The sequence below is a fragment of the Saccostrea cucullata genome, unplaced genomic scaffold (assembly GCF_032062105.1).
Source record: "Saccostrea cucullata isolate Sc308-1 unplaced genomic scaffold, CSIRO_AGI_Scuc_v1 ctg18254, whole genome shotgun sequence".
Classification (NCBI taxonomy): Eukaryota; Metazoa; Mollusca; class Bivalvia; order Ostreida; family Ostreidae; genus Saccostrea; species Saccostrea cuccullata.
In genome coordinates this window covers 1-10,036 of record NW_026921696.1, presented here as the reverse complement: position 1 = coordinate 10,036, position 10,036 = coordinate 1, and the positions used below count along the sequence as shown (strand labels likewise).

General features: G+C 33.0%; 1 long non-coding RNA gene across 1 annotated transcript; it reads right to left on the bottom strand.

The window, feature by feature from the left end:
• Nucleotides 1-9: 9 nt before the first annotated feature.
• Nucleotides 10-8,315, bottom strand: LOC134260579 (uncharacterized). The gene is made up of 3 exons (XR_009990576.1): nucleotides 8,253-8,315; nucleotides 455-545; nucleotides 10-135 (listed from the first exon to the last, which is right to left on the bottom strand). It is a non-coding gene; the product is annotated as an uncharacterized LOC134260579 (long non-coding RNA).
• Nucleotides 8,316-10,036: the final 1,721 nt, after the last annotated feature.

Below are 10,036 nucleotides of genomic sequence, written 5' to 3'. Positions count from 1 at the left end.
GAGCTGGTCAGCCATTTTGGCCTGTTGTCTGATCCACCTTTCCAGCAGTTGTTGATTGTCCAGCTCCAGTTTACGGAATTTCTCCTCTAGACCTGTGTACGTCAGCTGTAAGGCCTGATGCTCATCCTTAAGCATCTTTCAAAAGCATAAAAATGAGGAATACAAATACATATGTCTATATAGCATGAAGTTAAGCTAATTTCAGTTCTATATAGTTTCAATATGCAGCTGAAGTTAGGTACCCTGAATGCTATTAAAAATATCTCAAATCCATGAATATTTTTTAAGTGATTTGAATGTTTCAACAACTCATTATTTTAATAAGTATTTAAACCTTGATATCTGGAATATCTGGAAATCTCTAAGTTTTTTTTCTCAACCCCATTGATTTCAATTGTGTAGAAGCTATATTACTACATAATACAAAATCATGAACTCCATTTATTTTCAGTACCTGATTTGTGGCCTCTAATTCCATTATTGTACTTTCTAAATTTTTGATTTCCATCTTCAATGCCAGTTCATTTGCAAGTAGATCATTTAGTCTGAAAAAAAAGATGTATTACATTACAAGATCACTGAATTTTATAGCCTTTCACTGGTAAACTGTCACAAATTTCATAATGCCTAACAAAAGGCCAATGGGTCACATTGCTCCCAAGCACTTTGGATAGGAAAAAGCAGAAATCAGTCATTATTGTAAACTTTTAATATAAAAGTGGTTTTGGGGAAAAGGGGGAAAAATGATTTGAACAAACTTAAATCTACACTACCTGGGAATGCTTTGATATAAATACTATCAATCATGACTCTGATAAGAAAAAAAGTTTTCCTTATGTAAAACTTTGATTTAAAGATTTGTTTCAATACTGTAAACCACCTATTAACCGCATCATCTTTTATTCGTGATTCATCAATTTGAAATGAATTGGCGACAATTAATTTTTGCGACTGAGAAAACGTTACCTACAAATACTTAAGGAAAATGAATGGTTTGTGGTGATTAATATTCGAGAGTTAGAGTAGGTCATGGAACTTGCGGATATTTCTCGCAAGCAAATAAAGGTTAGTTTACAGTACATTCCATAAAACTTTTTTCCCACACTACTCCCGTAGGCTATGCTTTGAGCCATTAAAATCTTAAATCATACCAGGAAGCTCAAGTTTCATCTTTGCAGATGCCGTGGTTCTCGAGAAGAGGATTTTTTCACCCTTTATTTTCCAAATAATGTAAAAATTTGATCACCTTTTCTGGCTCTGTCTTACACCTTAGTCCTATATTTGAACACTTTACAACCCCATTAATCCAGTTTTTCAACTTTGGTTAAAATTGGTTAAGCGGTGCTCAGAAAGAAGTTGAAAGTGTGAAATGTTTACAGATGGACATACAGTATATAGCTAGACAGACAGAGACTATAAACAATAGGTGGCCAGGCTCCAGGACATAGTTGAGCTCAATTTTGAAACAAGTCTCATTATTCACCTTAACCTTGATGTAGGGAGCAGGCTAAAATAGGTTAAGCATGCTCCCCAAACCCTGTTCACCTTAACATCTGTGAATTATTGTTTAAATTAACATGCATTCTCTGTAAGCACCAAAAAATTTACTATAGGGCTTGGAAACGACATGTCTCCGATTTTGATGAAATTTGCACCACAGGTGCACCTTGGTACAAAATCAGCAAATATGGTGTTAGAAGTTTCCCACGTGCACCCGGTTGCCATGGAGACATATTGAATTTGGCCATTTTCGGCCATTTTTGACTAAACAAAAGCATGAAAATTGAGGAAATATGAATGCATTTTTATTTTATGTAGTGAACTAAATATAAATCTTTGTATCATAAGAAAACATCAACTGTTAAAGAATACAGGGCATATAACCAGTTATTGAATTACCCCACTCTTAAAAAGGGTTTCCCAAAATACAAGTTTCTCAAAATGTGAAAAATGGAAAATTTGGATTTTTTGAGAAATTTAAGGTTAAATAAAAAAAATTGTCTACGGAAATTTTTCAAATCATATGCGTGTCGTCAAACTTCAGTATTAGTAGTGCCCCCCATAAAAAAATTGGAGTGGGATCTCAAGGCTATTTTTAGAACATGTATCTAAAAATAGACATATTTCAGAAAAATCAAAAAAATGAAATTTGGGAGAGTTTTAGATGCCATTGCTAGGTAATTATGAAATATACTGTAAAAGTCAATGTGCTAATGTCAGAGACTGGACACCAATAACTACCATGCATATTATTTTCAGGGATTTCCGTTTTCTTTTTTATAGCTTCAAATGCCTAAATATAGACATGTCTCATAAAATGATGAAAAATGTCAATTTTTCCCATTTTAAGTCCACAATCATAAATAATAAAAATATGGATCTCTCCAATATTTCATCAATAAGAACAAGGAATAGTATAATATCTCACAAATTATTGAGGACAGGCTCTCATCTCTGTAAATAGTACAAATGTCTAAAAATAGACACATATGAAATTAACTGTTAAATGTTGATTTTCCACTAATTCTCAAGAGTGGGGAAATTTACCAACTTACAGTCACTAACTGTAACTGATATTATGTGACTGACAAGAACAAAAGAACATTCAATGGAATAGCATGATAAACAGAGGTTTCCATTTCTATTTATAGTAACACATGTTTAAAAATAGACGTAATGCAAAATATCGGGATAATGTCGTTTTTTGTAATTTTTAAAAAAAATTTTGGATGAATAATTGCTGACTATCTGTTTTTAATTGCTATTGGCATATGTGATGAACAAGTAAAAGAAAGCCTTATATCAAACACAGAATGAGAAGCAGAGGTTTCCATTTCTATTTATAGTAACACATGTTTGAAAATAGACGTACTGTAAAATATCAGAAAAATGTAGTTTTTTGTACTTTTTTCTCACATTTTGGATAAAGAATTGCAGACTATATGTTTTTAACTGCTAATTGGCATATGGTGACCAACAAGTAAAAGAAAGCATATACGAAATACAGAATGAGAAGCAGAGGTTTCCATTTCTATTTATAGTAACACATGTTTTAAAAATAGACGTGATGCAAAATATCGGAAAAATGTCATTTTTTGTACTTTTTTCTAAATTTTTGGATGAATAATTGCTGACTATATATGTATTTAACTGCTATTGGCATATAGTGACCAACAAGTAAAGCTTAAGAAAGCATTATATCAAATACAGAATGAGAAGCAGAGGTTTCCATTTCTATTTATAGTAACATGTGTTTAAAAATAGACGTACTGTAAACTATCGGAGAAATGTCATTTTTTGTACTTTTTACTAATATTTTGGATGAATAATTGCTGACTCTCTGATTTTAACTGCTATTCGCATATGGTGACCAACAAGTAAAAGAAAGCCTCATATCAAATACAGAATGAGAAGCAGAGGTTTCCATTTCTATTTATAGTAACATGAGTTTAAAAATAGACATACTGTAAACTATCGGAAAAATGTAGTTTTTTGTACTTTTTTTTTCACATTTTGGATGAGCAATTGCAGACAATATGTTTTTACTGCTATTGGCATTCAGTGACCAACAAGTAAAAGAAAGCATATATGAAATACAGAATGTGAAGCAGAGGTTTCTATTTCTATTTAAAGTAACACATGTTTGAAAATAGACATGCTGCAAATTCTCGAGAAATGTAGACTTTCGCACTTTTTTTCTAACATCAGGGATGGTCAAAGTGCGGACAAACGGCTTTTATTAGTTATTGACAGAATGTGACTAACGAGTATGAAAAAGCTTTAGCTAAAGTGTATAAGAGTAATGTTTAAGGGTATTTTTACATTTCTGCCTATAGTAACACATATTTATAAATAATCAGGAAAATAAAGAATCATTCGTTTTTCTCAGATTAGGGATATGAAATTTGCAGTCAAACTTTCATTAGCTGTAACTGACATGGCTAATTGTATTTGGTGCGCCAGCGCGTCCACCTCATTCCAATACATATATCACAAAAGTATGTTCTCCCTGCATTAAAACACTCAAATGACAGCGATTTTCTTTATAATTTAAGCATTATCGTTTATATTCAGGTCGACAGCTCAAGTCCGATTGAAATTCTTTTGTTAGGTGGATCCAGAAATTTTTTTCCCTAGAAGGCGGTGGCTCAAGAAAGAAAGAAAAATGGTGTTGAAAGAAGTTCAATTTTGTAATGACCCTAGAGATTATTGCCATGAAAATCAAGTCTTTGAAAAGGAGATAAAACTCTAGGGTTATAACAAAATACTTTGTTACATTCATGTCAGAAGGAAATTAAAAGTGAGAGGGGGGCCCAAACATGAAATCCTATTTCATGTGAGGGGGATTGAACTTCTTTCAGTACCATTTTTTTAAACACTACCACTTACCCTTATTCGATTACAGTGCAAAATGCCTGCTGAAAAGGGGGGGGGCTAAATTTACTCCCCATTATTTATTACCTATGTGATGTCTATCTTTGAACCCCCCCCCCCCCCCCCGTTCCAACACTTACATGTATGTTTATACGTAAAATAAATTTATAAACACCAAAACAACAATTTTTTTTTGAATGCTTTAGTTTAAGTCTAGAGAAATATATACATGCATGTATAGAGAGAGAGAAATCGAAAGTAAGCCAACTCAAAAAATTTCGGCAAATTTCAGATTACTTTTGGACAAATTGTGGTGAGGCATGCATCTATCAAAGGGGATCTGGATCCCTGGAATCATTATACCCCCCAAACGAAGTTTGGGGATATATAAGAATCAGCTTGTCCGTCTGTCTAGCTGTCCATCTGTCTGTGCAAAAATGTCCATATATCTTCCTTAATGAGGAACATTAGAATCTACTACTCCACACAAAGATTGTCCATGACCTAAGTGTGTGTCATGACCTTGACCCAAGGTTATTTAGGGAAGTTAAAGGTCACTTGAAGAAAAATTTCATTATTCGTGTCCAGTCCAAATCTTTCTTATGGATAAACTTGGTAGGTTCTCATTTCACACAAAGACTGTCCATGACTTAAGGGTGTGTCATGACCTTGAACCAAGGTCATTTTGGGAAGTTCAAGGTCACTGAAGAAAAATTTCATAATTCGTGTTCGCTCCATATCTGTCTTATGGATGAACTTGGTAGGTTCTCATTTCACACAAAGACTGCTCATGACCTAAGAGTGTGTCATGACCTTGATGCAAGGTCATTTGGGGAAGTTCAAGGTCACTTGAAAAAAAAAAATTATTTGTGTCTCGTCCATATCTTTTTTATGGCTAAACCTGAGTCTACTACTTCACACAAACATTGCTTATTACCTGATTTTCTGTCATGATTTTGATCCAAGGCCATTAATGCAAGGTCAAGGTCACTGATGCGCCTTCGTTTCATTTATGAAAATATTATGAGCAATTACATTTGCATTAAAAATGTTTTAGCATTTCTCTCTTCTCTTAGAATAAGATCCATTAAATATTCATGATTTAGCACCTCTGAAAAACCCAGCAGGGTATTTAGTCCCGTTTGGACAGTTCTAGTTTAAACTGACATAGTGATTTGAGACACCGACTCCTAGGGAAAATTTTCTGGATCCACCTAACAAAAGAATTTCAATCGGGCTGGGGCTATCGAGCTGAGTATAAACGATATTGCTTATTTTATAAAGAAAATTGCTATCATTTGAGTGTTTTAATGCACGGAGAACATTCTTTTGTGGTATATGTATTGGAATGAGGTGGACACGCTGGCGCGCCGAATACAATTAGCCATGCCAGTTACAGCTAATCAAAGTTTGACTGCATCCCTAATTTGAGAAAAACGAATGATTCTTTATTTTCCTGATTATTTATAAATATGTGTTACTATAGGCAGAAATGTAAAAAATACCCTTAAACATTACTCTAATACACTTTAGCTAAAGCTTTTTCATACTCGTTAGTCACATTCTGTCAATAACTAATAAAAGCCGTTTGTCTCTGTTTCCACCATCCCTGATGTTAGAAAAAAAAGTGCGAAAGTCTAAATTTTCTCGAGAATTTGCAGCATGTCTATTTTCAAACATGTGTTACTATAAATAAAAATAGAAACCTCTGCTTCACATTCTGTATTTCGTATATGCTTTCTTTTACTTGTTGGTAATAGCAATAGCCAATAGCAGTAAAAACATATTGTCTGCAATTGCTCATCCAAAATGTGGAAAAAGTACAAAAAACTACATTTTTCCGATAGTTTACAGTATGTCTATTTTTAAACTCATGTTACTATAAATAGAAATGGAAACCTCTGCTTCTCATTCTGTATTTGATATGAGGCTTTCTTTTACTTGTTGGTCACCATATGCCAATAGCAGTTAAAAACAGAGAGTCAGCAATTATTCATCCAAAATATTAGTAAAAAGTACAAAAAATGACATTTCTCCAGAGTTTACAGTACGTCTATTTTTAAACTCATGTTACTATAAATAGAAATGGAAACCTCTGCTTCTCATTCTGTATTTGATATAAGGCTTTCTTTTACTTGTTGGTCACTCTATGCCAATAGCAGTTAAATACATATAGTCAGCATTTATTCATCCAAATTTTTAGAAAAAAGTACAAAAAATGACATTTTTCCGATATTTTGCATCACGTCTATTTTTAAAACATGTGTTACTATAAATAGAAATGGAAACCTCTGCTTCTCATTCTGTATTTCGTATATGCTTTCTTTTACTTGTTGGTCACCATATGCCAATTAGCAGTTAAAAACATATAGTCTGCAATTCTTTATCCAAAATGTGAGAAAAAAGTACAAAAAACTACATTTTTCTGAATATTTACAGTACGTCTATTTTCAAACATGTGTTACTATAAATAGAAATGGAAACCTCTGCTTCTCATTCTGTGTTTGATATAAGGCTTTCTTTTACTTGTTGGTCACCATATGCCAATAGCAATTAAAAACAGATAGTCAGCAATTATTCATCCAAAATTTTAGAAAAAAGTACAAAAAACGACATTTTCCTGATATTTTGCATTACGTCTATTTTTAAACATGTGTTACTATAAATAGAAATGGAAACCTCTGCTTATCATGCTGCATTCCATTGAATGTTCTTTTGTTCTTGTCAGTCACATAATATCAGTTACAGTTAGTGACTGTAAGTTGGTAAATTTCCCATCTCTAATTTGAGAATTAGTGGAAAATCAACATTCATATGTGTCTATTTTTAGACATTTGTACTATATATAGAGATGAGAGCCTGTCCTCAATAATTTGTGAGATATTATACTATTCCTTGTTCTTATTGATGAAATATTGGAGAGATCCATATTTTTATCATTTATGATTCAGTGGAGCTTCAAAATGAGGCAAAAATTGACATTTTTATCATTTCATGAGACATGTCTATATTTATGCATTTGAAGCTATAAATAGAAAATGGAAATCCCTGAAAATAATATGCATGGTATTTATTGGTGTCCAGTCTCTGACATTAGCACATTGACTTTTACAGTATATTTCATAATTACCTAGCAATGGCATCTAAAACTCTGCCCAAATTTCATTTTTTTGATTTTTCTGAAATATGTCTATTTCTAGATACATGTTACTAAAAATAGCCTTGAGATCCCACTCCAATTTTTTCATGAGGGGACACTACTAATACTGAAATTTATCAGACGCACAATGATTGAAAAATTTCTGTAGACAATCTTTTTTATTTAACCTTAAATTTCTCAAAAAATGCCAAATTTTCCATTTTTCACATTTTGAGAAACTATGCTATTTTGCCGAACCATTTTCTAAGAGTGGGGTCAATTCTGGAATAACTGGTTATATGCTCTGTATTCTTTTAACAGTTGATGTTTTCTTCTGATACAAAGATTTATATTTGAGTTCACTACATAAAGATAAAAATGCATTCATATTTCCTCAATTTTCATGCTTTTGTTTGGTCAAAAATGGCCGAAAATGGCCAAATTCAATGGATCCGTCTCCATGGCAACCGGATGCACGTGGGAACTTCTAACACCATATTTGCTGGTTTTGTACCAAGGTGCACCTGTGGTGCAAATTTCATCAAAATCGGAGACATGTCGTTTCCAAGATTTTTTGGTGCTTACAGAGAATGCATGTTAAAGTCTCATTTTTACAAAAGGATTAGTTTAGCGAAAAAGTGAGACTGGGATCAAGAGTGAGCTCATCTTTATGGCCACAAAGACCAAAAATCTCTCTTGAGATTCTCAGCTCAATTAAGGTTACAAGAAAATTAGTCACCTGGCATCCCTTCCTTGAAGCTCCTTTCTTTATCTTGAAGGGCATTATTTAGGTCAATTATCTGCTGTGTGTTCTACAATGGAATAACATTGGTTTCACAAACAATCCGAATAAGAATTATAAATACAGGGTGTCCCATAATATTAGTTACATGGTCTTTTAGTGACAGGGTATGGGATGATACCTGGTTAGTAAATTTCATACCTGACTAGGCGGAGCCGAGTCAGGTATGAAATTTACTAACCAGGTATCATCCCATACCCTGTCACTAAAAGACTATGTAACGAATTTACCCCACCGATGTAACATTTACGTTTTATCTGTAGTTTATAAATGGTTTTCTCTGCTAAATCCTTCAGCACGCTTTATACTGTGCCTATTATGACGTCACGTTGTGTTAATGACGTAATAAATCGACCGGATATATATTTACAACTGACCGGGTATAAGTAATCCACTTCCTTCACGTGACAGACTTCAACCAATCGTAAGCCAGGATTTCATGGAAAAATCAACAGAGGTGGGGTAATATGATACCATTTTAAATTATTGTCAAAATGCGGGTTTCCCAATTTCTTTGAAATTTGTCTCATTAAATATTTGAGTAATTACTATTTTAGCAAAAAATAATATCAGTTAAAATTTTTCACATAGTTGAAGTAATGTAGCCACATAATTACATCAAAAAATGGCTAAATATTGCATTTGAAGCAAAACTGATTTATCAAATAAGCTGGGTACCCTCATTTCAAAACTGAAATTTTAAATTCAGTCTTAAAATTCTTACTAAACCTAAATCTTAATCTTTAATTTATCTAAAAAGGTATATATCCAATGAAAATCTAGATTATAACTAAAGAAAATGCATTGTTGTCTTAAGTTATGGAATTTTGTGCAATGTCAACATGATCATTACCTCAATGGAACATGGTTGGTCATTTGTTAAAAACAATAGCATTTTTCAAAGTGAACTCATTTTGTTGTGTTCCTTTCATTGTCCATAAAATTTTGTGAATAAAATTGGACAGTATATGCAATGTTTATAGTGCATTTCTTGTCATTTAATATTCATTACATTATATTTTATATATTCATGAAATGGTATCATATATTCTGGGACACCCTGTATAATAGAATTCTGAATTTGATTCAAAATATGAAAGACAAATGTATAGCTCTTTTTATAGCGAGCGCAGCGAGCTCAATTTACTAACATGAAAGAACAGAGGAAATTCGGATTGAAATCTGTACATACGTCAGCCAAATTTCTCTGTGCAACATTCCCAGAATTCCTGCACTACCCAATGTCCTTTGCGGGAATAAATCAAAAATAGTAAAAAAAATTAAAGGAACATTGTTTCTTACCGAAATCTTAACGAAATGATTTTGCCTTACCTTATTCAAAAAAACACCCCCATGCCACAACACCGGCTTTCACCTTGCCCTTCGGAAATGATAAAGTCTATGTCACCGGAAACTTACGAATTTTGACGATATGCTAATTGGAACCATGTCGGTTGCTTCCGTGAAATAGATAAATAAATAAATAATAACGTAAAGCATGAAAGGCTTTCAGTTTACAGAAATCTTTCAAAAAAATAACTCTGCAATGTTTTTCAACCAAAATTGTGCTAGATCTATAGTTTAAATATATGCTTGGCCGTTTCGTAGTCTCACGAGCTTGTGACGTCAAAGCTAGTCTAGATGTCTCGTGCTACTTGTATGTTTGAAGTGGCTGATCAATTTTTCAAGTGTTTTGAATACAACTGCGCTCGCCTCAACGG